We start from the raw sequence: 17,661 nt of genomic DNA on the forward strand, positions 1-17,661 counted from the left end.
TTCATAATAGCCCCAAAGCAAATAACCCAAATGGCTATCAACTGATGAATGAATAAATGTGGTATATCCATACAATGAAATATTATTCAACAATAAAAAGGAATAAAGTGATACATGACGCAACATGGAAGAACCTTGAAAACATTGAGCTAAGTAAAAGAAGCCAGTCACAAATGACCATGGGTTACATGATTCCATTTAAATGAAACATCCAGAAAAGGATACTCTGTAGAGACAGAAAATATAGAACTATGGGTAGGTTGGGGGAAAATGAAGAGTGACTGCTAATGGATATTGGGTCTCTTTGGGGGATTATGAAATGTTTTAATTGATTGTGGTGATGGTTGCACAACTCTGTGAATACACTAAAAACTGAATTGTATACTTTAAATGGACAAATTGTATCATATATGAATTATATCTCCATAAAGCTGTTAAAAAAAAAAAAAAAGGCTGGCAAGGTAATTTACACCTGCAGTCCCAGCACTTTAGGAGGCCTAGGTGAGAGGATCCCTTGAGCTCAGGAATTCAAGACCAGCCTGGGCAACATGGCAAGACTCCGTCTCTCAAAAAGGAAAAAAAAAAAAAAAATTAGCCAAGCATGGTGGCACGTGCTTGTGGTCCCAGATACTTGGGAAGCTGAGACAAGAGGACTGCTTGAGCCTGGGAGACTGAGGCTGCAGTTAGCTGTGATCATGACACTGTACTCCAGCCTAGGCAATAGAGCAAGACCGTCTCCAAAATAAAAGAATATCTGCATCTCTCAATGGTACTCAATGACAGAATGCCATTTGACTTAATGAATTCTCTATGGGAATTTTAAATTCAATATTCTTGATTCTAGACTCTATATCCAAGACCAAATGTAGAATGTCTCTAATATGATTTTTCATGTGCTATACTGAATGATATGCTGAGACAGAAAATCAAGTCACATACTCTTACCAAACTCTCTCAGGTGCTCGTCCATTTAGTAATCTTGCACCTCCACATTACATATACTTTTTAAAAACTTGGTAAAGCTATATTAATTCAGTTTGGGGACTAACAAGTTTATCCAATATTAAAAGTATATATATCTTCTCTCTATTCCCACCATCATCTTAATACAATCCTGAATCAGTTCTTATTGGAAATAATGCAGTAGCCTTCCAAGAGGTCTCTGCTTCTCTTTCCTTCAATACTGTTTCTACCAAGAGTAATCCTGATTTTTTTAAAGCAGTAATCTTTTTAATATAAAAATCTGATCCCACCACTCCTCTACTTAAAATCTTTCAGTGTTTCTATATCACCTGTATGATAAAATCCCAGGTCTTCTGCTAGGCATAACAAGGTCTACGGTCTACTTAATAAGCCTCTGGTTTCTTTGGTCTCCTTTTCCACTCTCTACTCATACATTAGGTGACTAAACTTTTTGCCATTCCCAAATACACCACTGTCTCCTCCTGCATCCATGCTATGTTTTTAGTGCATGATGTTTGTTCTCCCTCAAATGCCCTGCCCTTATTCTCTGCCTTACTCCTACATATACTCTAGGTCTCAGCTCATGTGTAACTTCTTCTAAGGAACTGTTCCGACTCACAAGGAAGTCTTAGGTCCTTTCTTGTTAATCTTGTGTATTCCCTAATTAAGTCACTTATAACATTGTACTATATAACAATTTTTTATTTTTTTATCTGCCTTCTTCTTTTTTATTTATTTATTTATTTTTGAGATGGAGTTTCACTCTTGTTGCCCAGGCTGGAGTGCAATGGTGTGATCTCAGCTCACTGCAACCTCCCCCTCCCGGGTTCAAGCAATTCTCCTGCCTCAGCCTCCCAAGTAGCTGGAATTACAGGTGCCTCCCACCACGCCCGGCTAATTTTTTGTATTTTTAGTAGAGACAGGGTTTCACCACTTTGGCCAGGCTGGTCTCAAACTCCTGACGTCAGGTAATCCACCTGCCTCGGCCTCCCAAAGTGCTGGGATTACAGGTGTGAGCCACCGCACCCGGCCGATATCTGGCTTCTGGCAAATCAGAAAATCTCTTCAAAAGTTCCCACAAAGTAGTGAATTGAATAAAATATGCCAAACATCTATATTTTGCTTTAATGTTTTCTGAATATACTGTAAACTTAGTAAGGCAAAAGCATTAATGTTGATTAGTATATTTATCCTAACATTAAATAAACATGACTTGCAAAGAATATTATACAAATTCTTCTGATGAGAGATGCATGTTGGCACTTAGGCCTCTTAATTTTTTTTTTGTAATACTTCTTTATTTTATTTTTTTAAATTTATTATTATTATACTTTAAGTTTTAGGGTACATGTGCACAATGTGCAGGTTAGTTACATATGTATACATGTGCCATGCTGGTGTGCTGCACCCACTAACTCGTCATCTAGCATTAGGTATATCTCCCAATGGCCTCTTAATTTTAATAAAGTGTTGAAACCTTAAAAAAATTTTTTTTAAGAGATGAGGGTCTTACCATGTTGCCCAGGCCCAAGTGCAGTGGATATTCACAGGCAGACCCTAGTGCACTTCAGCCTCTAACTCCTGGCCTCAAGCAATCCTCCTGCCTCAGCTTCCCGCGTAGTTGAGACTACAGGCACATAGCACTCTGTCCAGATTGAACCTTAAAATTTAACTTGCCAACCAAGAAATGTATTTGTGTCAATAAACTCTGCTTTTCCATATTTATATCAAACTTCTCAAATTCACTAAAGGCAGGGAGTTACGCACCACTAGTTTATTTGTGTAAGCTAATTTTATTTTACTAAAAACACATCAATACCTTGGGATTAATCCAGTCACATTTGGTTTATCAGTCCCATACTGAACATCCTTCTCTCTTAAGACATATATTGGAATCTCATAAAAGGCAAATAGGGTTCTACTCAGCTTAAACCGTAAGAAAATTGTTATATAAATATGCAATACTATATACAAATACATAAAAACACAAGTCCAGAACATTCCTTTAGCTATCAAAGTTCTACATGAACTTATTTGGTTCTCTAGTTCAATCTGTATATATAAGCTATATTTTAAACAAAGGTGCAGAGAGCAATTATCTTTCACAATCTGCCTTAGATGATAGAACTTAATTTATAAAGCTACATATTTATTATATAATCATGCTCAACTGATTTTAATCTTGATGGACAAAGAATAATATTATGAAAATGACTTATGCAATATCTTCAGATAAAAGTAATAAGCTCATTGTAAATGGAGGTGGTCATATACTTAGAGAAAACTTGACCAATAAAAATCTTAATTTAGAAAACAGTGAAGCAAAGAAGTATATGTAATTTCATAGAAGAGAATTCCAGCAGAGTGTCATCTCATAGTTTTTCAAGTATTTTCTGAGTGTAAAATGAATTTTTTACTTCATAAACAAGTTTACCATACAATTCCTTTAATGTAATGATTCACAAGCCTGGCTGCATATTAGAAACACATGGGGGATCTTAAATATATATAAATCTGTGACAAGGCCCATCTCCAGATCAATTATATCAGAATCTCTGGGGGTGGGGATGTAAGCATTAACAGGTTGGGAAGCCCTCCAAAAGATTCCAAGGTTAAGAATCACTGCCATAGAGCTTTTATAAGCTTCACTATTGCCAGATTATGTCAATTTTGAAGTTCAAATGAAAATAATAACTAACATTCACTGTCTTGTTGGCCCAGTACTTAATATTAAAGATGCTATGACTCACTAAAACAAACAAAAATTTAAAAAGAAAGAAAATATCTGCTAATATAAGGGAATGGGAAAATATCTGCTAATATAAAGAATGGGAAAAATATACAGATAGCTTGGATGAAAAGGTCCCATAAGAAGGCGGCAAGAATATAGAATTCATCATCATCTTAAGCCCCAAAAGCCAAGTAGGAAAATAAAAAGAGAACAATTCATACAAGTAACAGCAGGTATGTGTATAAGGCAGCTTCTAAAGCCTGAAACTGACAATGAAAGACTTGAAAAATAATTGGCTTTACTGCTAACTGAGGCTCTGAATAGTTACACATTGGCAAGCTAAGCGTATAATACATTATAAACTATCTACCCGGTGTCCAGATGAGCACTCAGGATGAGAGGTAACAAGGACAGTTGTGAGAACTCCCAGCTATCCTCCTGTCAACAATGACAGAGAATCTGAAACACGGATCTCTCCTTTCCAAGAGTCTTCTGCCCCTCCCAAAAATCTCTTACAAGGGCTGGCTGGCAAGTTTACTATAACTAGAGTAGGCATATGGAAAGGTGGTAGCAGGACCTCCACCCCTCCGAAAAAATTTCTACAAGGACATGTGACTACCTGGGTAAGGCTCTCTACCCATGAATCCCTTGCTAGGTAATCCTTACCATGGTCTATTGCTTCTTGAGGCTCTACCTCACCTATATCCAGAGCGAGCCAGGATGACAGGAGGGAAACTGGACCTAGCAATGGAACCTACTGACCCAGCTATCCAGGAGATCTGAGCTGTAATATGCTGTATTACACTAGGATAAATGAATATCCACAAAGTTCCATTTCAACATCATGTCTAAGGAATGATTAACAAGCAGATCTGAACATACAGATACTTATTAGGAAATAGAAAAGCTGCCAGAAAGGGTTGATGTAGACTTCTATTAGCTGCTTAGATGGAGGAATATCTCCTGGTACTTGGGCAGTAACTCCACAAAGAACCAGATCGGCCCAGTCCAGAAAAACTCCAAACTTTCAGGAAGATTACTATGAATACTTCAGGCACAGCTTAGAAAAGCTTAGAAAAGGAAGCCTGCGTTTCAGAAACTGTGTTATCTATAAGAATACAGGACCAACAAGGGAAACACCATTACCACAATGTCTTTTCTCCTCTCAGTTTTTAACCCTGAAAACTTTCCTTTTGGGATCACAAACAAATAATAGAGAGTACTGAGTTCTTTTCCACCCTCAGTAATTTGTGTCCTAGAGTGAAAGGAGGATAAGAAAAAGGAAAAGAGAAAGAGTAATTCAAGCAAGAGAATCTAACAAGCAAGATAAACTATCCAAAGAGGTCAGAGTCTGAAAACTGGCACTACTGGTGGGACTGATGAATAATCCATTACTCACACACAAATCTCTTGTTCAGTGTCAGGTGCAATACTTTGTGGAGCAGGTCAACATAAAAGTAATGGTACTTCTACTAAGTTATCTAAACTATAATTATAAAAGTTTTAGATTCCTGGGGCCCCAAAATAAAGTCTGGTATAATTACAAATCAAGGCCTTCTGAAAAATGCTTAGATGGTCGTCAAAGAGAGATTAGATGGCTGCAAAGAAGAGCTAAATGGTTTTGAGAACAAAAAACTTGAGGTTTCCTGTGTAAAATATAGCCTGATACATTAAAGAGAAGTACAAAACTTGAAGAAATAGGCTCCAGAAAAAGTTTATTAGGCAACAGATCAACAGCTGATTTAGTAATGAAAGTTAGGCTTCAAACAACTACGAGAGTGAGGAGGTTAAAAAAAAAATCTAAACAATTATATCTAGAAAGAATATTAATTCCAAGTTTTGGGTGAAAACTAAGAGTTGGAAAGGTGTTTCTTTGAAGAGAAAAGCAGTGGTCTCCCTAAAAAAATTTCATTTGAATTTCACATATACTAGAGGTCCAGAAAGTTCTAAGGTATTAAGGGTTTTTGAATGTGTGTCTGCTTGTGTATAAGGGATTAATATGACTTCGGAAAATTAGATGTATTTTTCAATCAATGCACTAAAACATTAGGAATCAAATTAGATCTAGGATTCATTATAATCTTCCTACCATGAGAAGTAATCTAAATTGAATAACCAAAAAACTTTAAAATAAGAAAATGAGAAGGGACAAAGTGGGTAAGAGTTATACTAAAGGTATGATTACTTTTAAAAAGAAGGAACTTAAACGTTTTAAAAAGGGAGGTTCAAAAGAGACCACGTTGTTTCAAAATGGAGGTAGAGACGTTTTGAAATAAAAATAACAGCACTACATAAGTTACTTATTTATTTATTTAGAGTCTCCCTCTGTCGCCCAGGCTGGAGTGAAAGTGGCACGATCTCAGCTTGCCACAACCTCCACCTCCCGGTTCAAGTGATTCTTGTGCCTCAGTTTCCCGATTAGCTGGGATTACAGTCATGCACCACCACGCCCAGCTAATTTTTGTATTTTTAGCAGAGATGGGGTTTCGTCATGTTGGCCAGGCTGGTCTCGAACTCCTGGCCTCAAGCAATCTACCCGCCTTGGCCTCCCAAAGTGTTGTGATCACAGATGTGAGCCACAACGCCTGGCCTATCTATTTGATTTCAAATATGGGCTATTATACAGCCTCATAAATAGAACTTCCATCACAAGTTCAGCAGGTTCCTTGAAATGGAAGTTGGCTTTGACATTTTCTTATCCTCTTTAAATTTTCTATTTCACTTAATTTTTAGTCACAGTGACTTCTTACTTTCTTGCCAGATCAGCAAAGTCAAACTAACAACATTTAAACTACTTATCTAATTACTGAATTTGTATTCAGTAAGTTATTCAGAGTATTCAGTTTGTCACAATTATATGCTCTATAGATTATTGAAATTTTGCTTTTAACCAAGTGGAAACTTATTTCCCAAAAGATTTCTCCAAGTCTAACTTTTGTTAATGATTTAAACACCCTATAATCTCATTCCCAGTTCCTACTTAAGATTCAAATTCATATTAAGGCAAATTGCCTCAGAGGTTTGCCAAAAGAAAAAAAAAATTCCATGAGCTATCCATGTCAATTTCTTCAAAATTGCTGGCTATTTCAATCTCCCTATGCATTACATACTCTCATGTATACCCCCTGATGAGAAATTTAAAGAAAACTTCCAATTAGTTTTCCTTTTATTTCCAGAAATTACTCTCTGATGTCCTAAATAATATTCTCATCAGGATGACCCATTATATCTGTTATTACCATTTATTTCCTTATTGAATCCACAAGTGGTAATTCATTACTGTTTGTGGGTTTGTGATATTATATATCCCTCTTAGGGAAACTTGTAGTTAGGTCAAAGTTTCCCTATTTTAATATTGCTCCCCATTTCCTCACTCTTATAACCTTATCAAGCCAGTGAAATAATCCCTGCCTTTTGGCTTAGTGGTCCCTCACTGATCTACGAAAAGATAGGTAAACATTGTTCTCCTAATCCATATTGAATTCCAGAATTTATACTTGTAAGAGTGATCTCAAAAATGCTGAATGAAATCATTATAGTCCTCTCTCTCACTTATAAAATATAAAATATTAACATATATCAAAGAAAATAAATTGACTAAAAAGAATATATTGGAAACACTTTCCAGTCAGATATAATTCAGTGATTTTATATTATAATGCAAAAAAGGCAACTAATAGGTATCTTAAAAATGGGCAGAAATACACTTTTAATTCTAATTACTTGTGGAAACATCCTTTTATAACATTGTTCCTAGGGACTAAGAAATTCAAACTCAACGACCACTTCTAGAAAATATTACAAAACTGGGGTTACATACAACCAGAAGGCTTAATTATTTTTTAAAAATTCACTTTAAGAGGTGGCTATTTACACATACATATGTTTTCACACATAAAACATATGGCTTTTTTTCTCTCTTTTAAGAAAAATACCCCGTATGTGCTGAAGCCAGTATTCATTCGGCCTAATCTTTTACATTCACTATACAGTGTAACAGAATAAAATCAATGCTTGATTCGGCTATCTGGAAACAGTTTTGTGGTTCCTCCAAAAAGTTAATGTAAAATTACTACATGAATTGAAAACAGAGACTTGAAAACATACTTGTACACCTATATCCCTCAAAAGATGAATGAATAAACAAATGTGTTATACATATATACATATTTAATGTGTATCTGCATATTGTACAAACATATGTATATATGTACATTTGTATATATGTACAAATATATGGATATGCATACACAAATATATGTATATATGTACATGTATATATGAGCAACTGTGTATATATGTACATATATACATACAAGTGTGTATGTATAAATGTACATTTGTATGTATATATGTACATATATACATATATCTATAAAATGGAACTATAAAAGGAGATGAAGTTGTGCTACATGCTATAACATAGATGAACCCTGAAAACTCTAAAGTGAGATAAGCCCAACCCAAAAAAGGACAAATATTGTATGATTCCACTTATGAAAAATATGTAGAAGAGGAAAGTTTGCAGAGATGGAAAGTAGATTAGATGTTACTAGGAGATGGGGGATGGTGAGGGAAATGGGAAGTTACTGCTTTTTTTTATTTTCAAATTTTTTTTGAGACAGGGTCTCACTCCGTCACCCAGGCTGGAGTGCAGTGGTGCGATCACAGTTTACTGCAGCCTCAACCTCCTGTGCTCGAGGCCTGAGTAGCTGGGACCACAGGCGTGTGCCACCATGCCCAGCTATTTTATTTTATTTTTGTACAGCACAGGTCTCACTACATTGCCTAGGCTGGCCTTGAACTCCTGGTCTCAAGTGATCCTTGAGACTGCGTCTCAGCCTTCCAAAGTGCTGGGATTCAGGCATGAGCCACTGCATCTGACCAGGAGTTATTATTACTTAATGGTTACAGAGTTTCTGTTTGGGATGATGAAAAAATTTTGGAAATATACTAATGATGGTTGTACAGCGCTGTGAATGTAATTAAGACCACTGGATTGTGTAGATAAAAATGGTTAAAATGACAAATTTTATGTTATAGATATTTTACTGCAATGTAAAAAAATGTAATATACCAAAATCCATTAAACTATATACTTTAAATGGGTGAACTGTATGGTATGTGAATTATATCTCAAAAAAGCTATTTGTAAAAATTAATGTTTGAAGTCCTTCTTCAGTGCTTGAAGATACTGTTCTAGTTCCTTTTCCTTAAAGGAGCTTTCCTGGTCATTCCAATGACCGCTCTCTTACTGTCAACTCATAATATTTTACTTACATATCACTCATTAAGCAATTAATCTTATGCTCCTTTTGACATCTCTGGTGTTTTTTAATTACTGTAACACATTTAATATTTGATTACACTTTGCTTGTAAAACTAGACTGGTTGCTCAAATTATCAAATCAAGACTCATTTAATATTTGTTTATACTTTATTTACCAAACTAGATTAGCAATAGCGCAGACTGTCACATCAGGACCCAGCAGCCCTCTATGTCTTCAAATCATCAAAAAATATTCAATTTTATACTTGCACAAATACATCAAATTTTAATAATGTTAAGACAAACTATTCCAGAAAAAATTAATCAGAATACTCATTCTCTGGACATTTCTTTCTTTCTTTCTTTTTTGAGATGGAGTTTTGCTCTTGTCACCCAGGCTGGAGTGCAATGGCGTGATCTCAGCTCACTGCAACCTCTGCCTCCCGGGTTCAAGTGATTCTCCTGACTCAGCCTCCCAAGTAGCTGGGATTACAGGCACCCAACACCACGCCCGGCTAATTTTTTTGTATTTGTAGTAGAGATGGGGTTTCACCATGTTGGCAAGGCTGGTCTCGAACTCCTGAACTTAGGTGATCCGCCTGCCTTGGCCACCCAAAGTGCTGGGACTACAGGCGTGAGGTGTCGCGCCCAGCCTCTCTGGACATTGCAATTTATAAAGGATATAACAGATTTAGTTCAGTATAATTATTTAAAAATAGGCAATAATAAAATACTTTGAACAGAAATTTTTTTCTGATCAACCAGTCATTTTTTTCCCCAACTGAATCAAAGACATTGTCCAAATAAAACAAATTTTAAAACTAAGTGATACACAAACATTTAACACATACACTACTATTTTTATGACTAAGTAGAAATGCTCAGGAAATATAATGTTAATCATAAGTGGAATTAATTAAAATATGAAATTACATAGATAACTTAGTTAAAATGAAGAATGTTGTAGGGGTCAAACAACATTTTTGTTTACTTAAATAATCTGTTTAATGATTACAGTGACCATAAAATAAGTTATACCTAAAGAAGTCTTTAAGTCATGATAATAAAATAAAAGGAAAACTTTAGAGAAAGGTATAGGAAGAATGAATGCATCTTTTTTGTTCCTTTGAAAAAATAGCATAAAATTTTGAGAAATGTATCAAAACAGCAGACTTAGTGTAAAGTCATGTATTTATAGAACAGAAATATATAGACAATGTAAAGTTTCTACCTATTCCCTTAGTATATATTTAAAATGATCATTTAGACTCATATCGTATTTTAATCTACAACAGGTTTTTAAAAAAACTGGTATTTCTGTATGTTTGACATGGCTTTGTAAAAATATTTCTTTCTTGCAGTTTGTCTGAATGACTTGCTCTTAAGTATCTTTAAAAACATCATAAATGTAAACAGTATTAACTCACATGAAATAACTTCTATTTCGATCCAGAAGGCAAAAGGTTTAAGTTTTCAAAATACGGCATTGTCACCTCAAAAGTAAGTATGTTTCAAAGAAAAACCATATTTTTATTCCCTACTGAAGTTGAACAACTTAACGTTCACCTTTACAATGAAAATACCCAGCGGCATCTTAGAGATTACTGGTTTTCCAGTAAGAAACATAGCTATTTAGCAAATTCACTTGCCTAAAAAACAGCCAAAAAAGGAAAAGAAATAAAGATGGTCTCTAAGCTGATAAAATGTGTGGATTAAAACTCATTCTTCATTATTTAGAATGTCTTTGTGCCCTTAATCTTTGAAGTTTTATAATTTACACATGATTCCAACAAGCTTGGGTTCATTCCCAAGGTCACAGTATAGTACAAACAAAAAGATGATGATAATAGCAGCTGTAATTTTCTAAGCACTTATTAAGCACTATACACAGGGATGGGAACCAGGAGTAGAGGGAGTGTCTCTAATAGGTAACTATACTGAAAGCTCTGTAGTTATTCAAAGAACAACAACAAATTGTTTGACTCCTTGATCAAGAATCTAAAAACCTTATGTCCCAAGGGTATCACTGTGTTACACTACAGAATGATAACTAACATTTAAAAAAGACAACTCCTTGTGACCTCAAACAGAAGTCTAAAAAATTTTTAATTTTAACATCATACATTTTTAAAATAAGGAGCATGATCAATGGAATCTAAAGACCTGGATTTGAATCTAGGCCTATCACCTAATCTATCAATGACCTTAGGGAATATTAATCTCCCTCATACTCAGTTTCTCCAAATGTAAAGCAGAAATACTATTTACGTTACAGTACTAAAGTGAGAATCAACATATGTAAAAGCAGATAGTACAATTCATGAAAACAGCAGTCAATGAAATACTCTTAAAACTTGACTACCCAGAATAATTTTGTTCTTTGAAATATTTTTATTACTTTTTAAATGTTTTTACTTATTAGATGTTTAGCTGTTACTTTCATTAGTAAATATGTAAAGTAGATAATGCCAAGATTCATTCAAGTATGTAGCAAATGCTCTCAAATTTCACTATAAACTACCTGTTTGACTAGGTAAGTCCAATTCATTCTTCAGTCTCAATTTGGGTTGTACCCACTCTGTAAAGCCTTCTCACATCTCCACTTGCATATCTAATAAACATTTTGGTCTACCACATCCAAAGTCAAAGTCCTGATTCTTCATCCTCATCCCGAACCTTCCCCACCTGAAATTCTTCCCTATGTCACAGGTGATGGCAACACCATCCTTCCAGCTGCCAAAACCCTTAAAATCATCTTTTCTCCTCTTTCCTTGTATTTCACATCCAGCCCATCCAGAAATCTTTTTGGTTGTACCTCAAAAACATCCAGAATTTAACTGCTACTAGGCCACCACCTTCTCTCATTTAGATTACTCTAAGAACCTTCTAACTGGTGGTCCATGACTCCTTACATATAGTCTATTCTAAACACAGCAGCTGGAGTGATCCTTTTTAAAAATACTGAAAGCCCTGGAGTGGCTCCTCAAAGTCCCCACTGAGGCCCTACATGAATAACCCACTCACTCATTTCCTTTGACAATACCTCCTCTTACTCTCTCTCTCCATACCCGTACTCAAAATGACAACCATTCATTTCCCTGAGCAAACCAGTCATGCTCCTGCCTCATGCCCTCTGCCTGGAAGACTTTCCAAAGGTATCCACATAGCTAACTTCCTTAATCTTTCCTCAACATCATCTTTTTTGTGAATCCTTCCTCAGCCCCTGAATCCCATCATCACCTAACCTTCAAGTCCTGCTCCTTTTTCTTTACTTCATAACATTTGTCATCTTCTAAAATGCTATGCAGTTTATTTATTTATTATTAATCTCCACTCCTACTACATGTGCCACAAAAGCAGAGACCTTTGAAAGTTTCATTTGCTGATATTTCCCATGTACCTAGAACACCACACAAATATGCAAATTAAATATGGAAATAAAACAATACATTGGATATCTCTCCTTTGCGTCACCTTTAGCATTCTGTACTGACCTATATTTTATCAGTTATCACACTGTACTGTTAACAGCCTATTAATTTTCTGCCTCTTCCACTAGACTGCAGGCTCCTTGAGACAAGGGATTTTGTATTGCTTTATAATGCTATTGCCTGTAATTCCTTAAAGTGCCTGATACTTAGGCATTCCATAATATTTGATAAATTAATGAAAAAAATAAAACCATCCAAATCAAGTGTGTAAGCACCTTTACTATCTCCAAAATATAAACACAATGGTTAAGGGTATGACACTGGAGACTGTTCTGGATTCTGAATTGTGTTAGTGTTTTCAGTCTGGCTCTGGTATTTACTGGCTAAGGACCTTAATCAAATTATTTAAATTCTCTACAATTACTTCCTCATTGATAAAAATGGAAGTAATAATGGTACCTCCACCTCATGTGATTATCATGAATAGTAAATGACAAAAGAATTAGCCCAGAGGTTTGCATATAGTAAGTATTCAATAAATGACATAAATTACTTATTATAAATTAAAATAGAGGCACTATTATAACTTTTACTTTGATAACTTGACTAAGCTAGAATACTCACAAACTTAACCTTTAGAATCTCCTCAGAATATGCCAGTAATTTATATCAAAAATTACTGAGTTACCTAAAATAACCCTGATAAGCATTATGTGAAAGAAACTACCTTAATTCTTTCAACAAAAGAAGGAGTCTATTTACATTATCCCATTTTTTAACGTTCCTAGATGTTAGGTTCTATAACATTCTTCAGTAACTACTTTTGATTTTTCATAATCTTATGTTTTCTTTTTATATAATCAACATACCTAATACTACAGTTTAAAAATTAAACGTTACTACATAGATCACCTACACTTATATGTCCATAATACATACATACATACATTCTTCCCTCTACTCTGAACAATTTTACTTCCAGAAATAAGACTTCTGAGAAAAAGTTAAATAATTTTAAGTATATTTGTCACTCTTTACTAAATCACCTTTAAGCTTTCTACTTCCCATTTTAGTCATGTATCCAACAACATGTATATTCCCATGTATATTCCTTTGGTAATATTATATTAAAGATTGAGCAAAACTAAGAGTTCTGTTCCAAATTAAAAAGCCAATGTAATGGTGTTTCTTTTAAAGCCATAAATTTTAAAAAATTATTTCTCTGTCTATTGTTACTGCAAATGTCTTCCTATGTGCAGAGTCAGTTCTCCATTTTATAAAATACTTGTGAAATTCATTTCCTTTGTAGTTTGTAACACTATAAAGAAATAAACAAACATACACATTTTACTTAAGCACTCACACAGACAGTAGACAAGACAACTGAGGTAAGCAGTTTAAATGATTGTCCCAAGACCACAGATGGAGTGACGGCCAGATTTAGGATTAAAACTAAGAAGCTCATTATTCCCTTCTTATATTCTCAATACTTAACATTGTTTTTATATCATAAGGATCTCTTTGCTAATTTAAGAATAAGTTAATTTCATAATTAAAATTGAGATATTTTGAGAATATGTAAATAGAATTATGAAACTTATTAAATCAAGATAAAATCAGAGTTTATCCAAAGTCTCTGAAAAAAATAATCTTTTTACTACATAAGTTATTTTTAAAATTTTGTTTAGAGTGGCAAGAAAGTGGCAGCTTAATATCATTTATCATTTCAATGTCTTTATTTAATAAAGCTAATTTCTTTAACCAAAACCTACAGTATGTGTATGAGCTGGTTGGATTTAAGATACCAAACAGAAATACTTTTTCATTTTAAAAAATCCTCCAAACTTAAACAGTAGTTTCTACTCTAATTGTAAACTTTAACTTCAGGATATATTTATAAGAGATCTATCTATGAAAAAACAATGTTAAAAAGTAAAGAAAACACCAAATACCCTTGCATTTACAGGAGAAAAAGACATAGAGTATAACATTAACAGCTTACTGTGGAGAGTGGGTTTAATCAGGAAGTAGCCATTATCCTTTCGATTCAGAGCAGTGACAGCACTCCAAAACAACAAGCCGTGATATTTTTCAGTTAAAAGGCATGAAAGAATACCTACTATTGTGTCCTAGCTTTGCTGACCCCAAGGGTCAGCATATGTCTTTTATCAAAAGCTATCATGAAAACATAATCCAAGTAAGCATTTACAATGCTCTATTTGTTGAAACACCTAAAATCTACCTAACACAACCTCTCTCTCTCTCAGTTACTCACAAAACATGGCTGTCTTATTCAGAGATTAGCAATTATTGTAATGAGATACTGTCGGAGAGGGTCAAATAGTACTTCCTGCAGTTTACACATCTTGATTTCCTGGTAAACAAACTGAAAGGCAGGTGGAGCACTTAGATCACCAGCAAACGTGAATGCTCACGTGATAAAACTAAGCCAGGTAAGGTTGATGTCTCAAGTAATCGTTCTTTTCTTAATTTTATTAATGTCAAACAGACAATAAAGAGAAGAGGTCTTTCTTCCTTTTTAAAGAAGGGTTTACTCCTCACATAAACTCACATGATAGGAATGCTTGAAAACTGGCACTGTTTAAAAGCAGGTTTCAAAAATCCCTTCTGGCAGATAAACTATAAAAACAAAGCAATGCTAACAAATAAGAATAACTGCTCAAAAACCTGCTAAAAATAAAGAAAAGTCTTTAAATTTCAGCTGCTACAACAAGGTACACAAAATAAATTTCTGAGTTATAATAAAAGACCAAAATTAATTGTTTTGTGGTCAAAGCATAAGTCTATTTTTTTATCTGGACAACTTCCTGCAAAATAAGACTGCTTTATAATTTATGTGGCAGTCTTTGAAAAAAAATTCCTATGATCAGAAAGTTTACATAATTTGAAACTATTCTCTACATCATTTTAAACTCATATATCAAAAAGAAAACAAAACAAAATATTTAACCTGTGAGCATTTTTTAAAAACATTGTTAGCTTGAAAACTAAGTTTCTTTGTCCATAGTTTTTTTTTCCCCCCCCAAATTGCTGTTTTTTCACTCTCTGAAATTTTTAGCATAGTTTGATGAGGGAAGATTTAAATTAGCCATGGGTATCAAACAAACAAAAAACCCAACTCCATCAAAATGATAAACTAATTTACTACCTAAAAAAAATCTAGATAATTCTGTAAATCCATAAAATTTGCATTTATCTTTAAAATTCTATATTTACTAAGGCCATGCATCAATATCCTAACTATTAAGAACAAGTAAGATTTAATTTTAATGCAAAAAGCTCTTAAGAGCCCTTTACAACAATATAATCATGTTAAGATATTAAAATTATACTACTTAAATTAGGTTTGTATTTATTCATTTTGCAAAATAAAGTTCTAATGTACTGAAATAGAACAAAACAGAATGATAATAAATAACAAAAAGAACACCCAGGAGAGAAGACTGTGCCAAGGGTATAGAATCTCAGAACAGGTCTCATTACGTATACGTAATATGTCATTTCAAGGAGTATGTATTCGGTATTGAGCCACATTAATGCAAGTTGCTAACATCACTAATCACCACCTTTACTACAATGACACATGAAATAGCAAATTTTCAAAAAACTACAACTACGAAGTTAACATTTCCAGCTGAATTTCTTGGTCACATTAACATTAAATAATTTAAAAACCATAGTAGTCACATGGAATGCAAAACACAGTTCTTATTTCCTTTATAGAAAATTTCAGATGTAATTCCTACCACATAAGTAGCTTTTAGTATGTAATTCATACACCAAAACAAAATTTTAAATCAGAAAATTATTATTTCAATTGTTTCAATGATTTATGACCATCTTAGTTTCCTATAATGTGTCAAATTTAGAGCACGATGAAATGAAAATATAAAGAGGTACAGCAAATAAATTTGATATTTGGTTTCATTGAAGGTGGTTTTTATCAAGAGGCAGTAACTTTTGATATTATGAGTTTACAATTCAGTTAAAAGGTAAGGAACAAAAACCAGTTGGAAAAAGACTTGCCCTCAGAGCTGACAAATGAGAAAAATATATCTTTTCCTTCTCTTGGGTATATTTCAGCCCTACTTGTCCTCTCAGGCATTCTTTAACTGGACCTGGTAGTGCTATATAGACAAAAAGCTTCAGAGTGAATTCCCCTGTACTCTGGAAAGTCCAAGAAACCACAGAGCTAAGTCGTCCATATTAAGAACTACGTGCAAAATGAGGTGGGAAGGCAGAGGGAGAGACAAGAGGAGGAAGAAAGTTTCCTACTTTTTACTTGCTTGCCTTCTGCTACAATAATAGGTGTTACATAATTATTTATAACCCATCTTATTCCAACATAATTTAAGATGACTTACGAAACTATGAGTAGAAGAACAGAATGCCGTCTTTAAAACTAATATGAATAAAAGGGAAAATAAGAGGACATGAGAAAGATGAGAACACAAGGTAAAGCTGGAACAAAGAAACACCTATCGTAAGGTCTTGCACAAGTCTATGATGTGGGTGGTTCAGCTCCTTAGCAATCAAAGTGGGAAACAAGATCAAATTACAAAATTCTCATTCTCCGTAAGATGTAATTTACAAACAAGCTCCAAAGCATTCTCTAGGACTTAGAATTGAGAGAAGTCTTAAAAATAATTTTCAAAAATGCAACACTGGAGCATACAACAGTTTTCTCAATAGAATCTTTACAGCAATTAAAATAACAAATTTCACATAAAAGTTTCTTTTAACATTTCCTCAGTGCAAGCCAGAGTGATAACATAAGGAAAGATTCCCCAAAATAAGCCATCTTGCTAGGAAGTGTGCAATTCTTATCTGGATCTTTAAACATACACTAACAATTTCCGGAATCTTATGTTAAATTCCATTTTCAAATTCCAACTTCATATTCTATTTTCTAAAGTCAGGTTCTTACGCTAGATGAGAGCATAAGATCACATAAAATGAGATAACCAGGGTTCCAGATCAGGCAAAAGATAAAACATTGGTAGGTAGGTCCAGACAATTATAAGGGACCTTTCTTCTTCTTTTTTTTTTTTTTTGAGACGGAGTCTCGCTCTGTGGCCCAGGCTGCAGTGCAGCGGTGCGATCTCGGCTCACTGCAAGCTCCGCCTCCTGGGTTCACGCCATTCTCCTGCCTCAGCCTCCCCAGTAGCTGAGACTACAGGCACCCGCCACCACGCCCGGCTAATTTCTTTTTGTATTTTTAGTAGACACGGGGCTTCACTGTGTTA

At 34.4% G+C, this 17,661-nt stretch overlaps 1 protein-coding gene across 14 annotated transcripts in view; it reads right to left on the reverse strand.

The window, feature by feature from the left end:
• BAZ2B (bromodomain adjacent to zinc finger domain 2B) overlaps positions 1 to 17,661 on the reverse strand; it is a 403,884-nt gene that overhangs the window by 193,494 nt on the left and 192,729 nt on the right. Inside the window, exon 1 of one of the 14 annotated variants that reach the window (XM_055379050.2) lies at positions 14,397 to 14,809. The exons of the other annotated variants lie outside the window; for them this stretch is intronic. The gene's annotated coding sequence lies outside the window, so the exon portion shown is untranslated. Of the gene's footprint in view, positions 1 to 14,396; positions 14,810 to 17,661 lie in introns of those variants that run through there. 14 annotated transcript variants of the gene reach the window in all.

The sequence above is a fragment of the Gorilla gorilla genome, chromosome 11 (genome assembly GCF_029281585.2).
Source record: "Gorilla gorilla gorilla isolate KB3781 chromosome 11, NHGRI_mGorGor1-v2.1_pri, whole genome shotgun sequence".
In the NCBI taxonomy this organism is placed as follows: domain Eukaryota; kingdom Metazoa; phylum Chordata; class Mammalia; order Primates; family Hominidae; genus Gorilla; species Gorilla gorilla.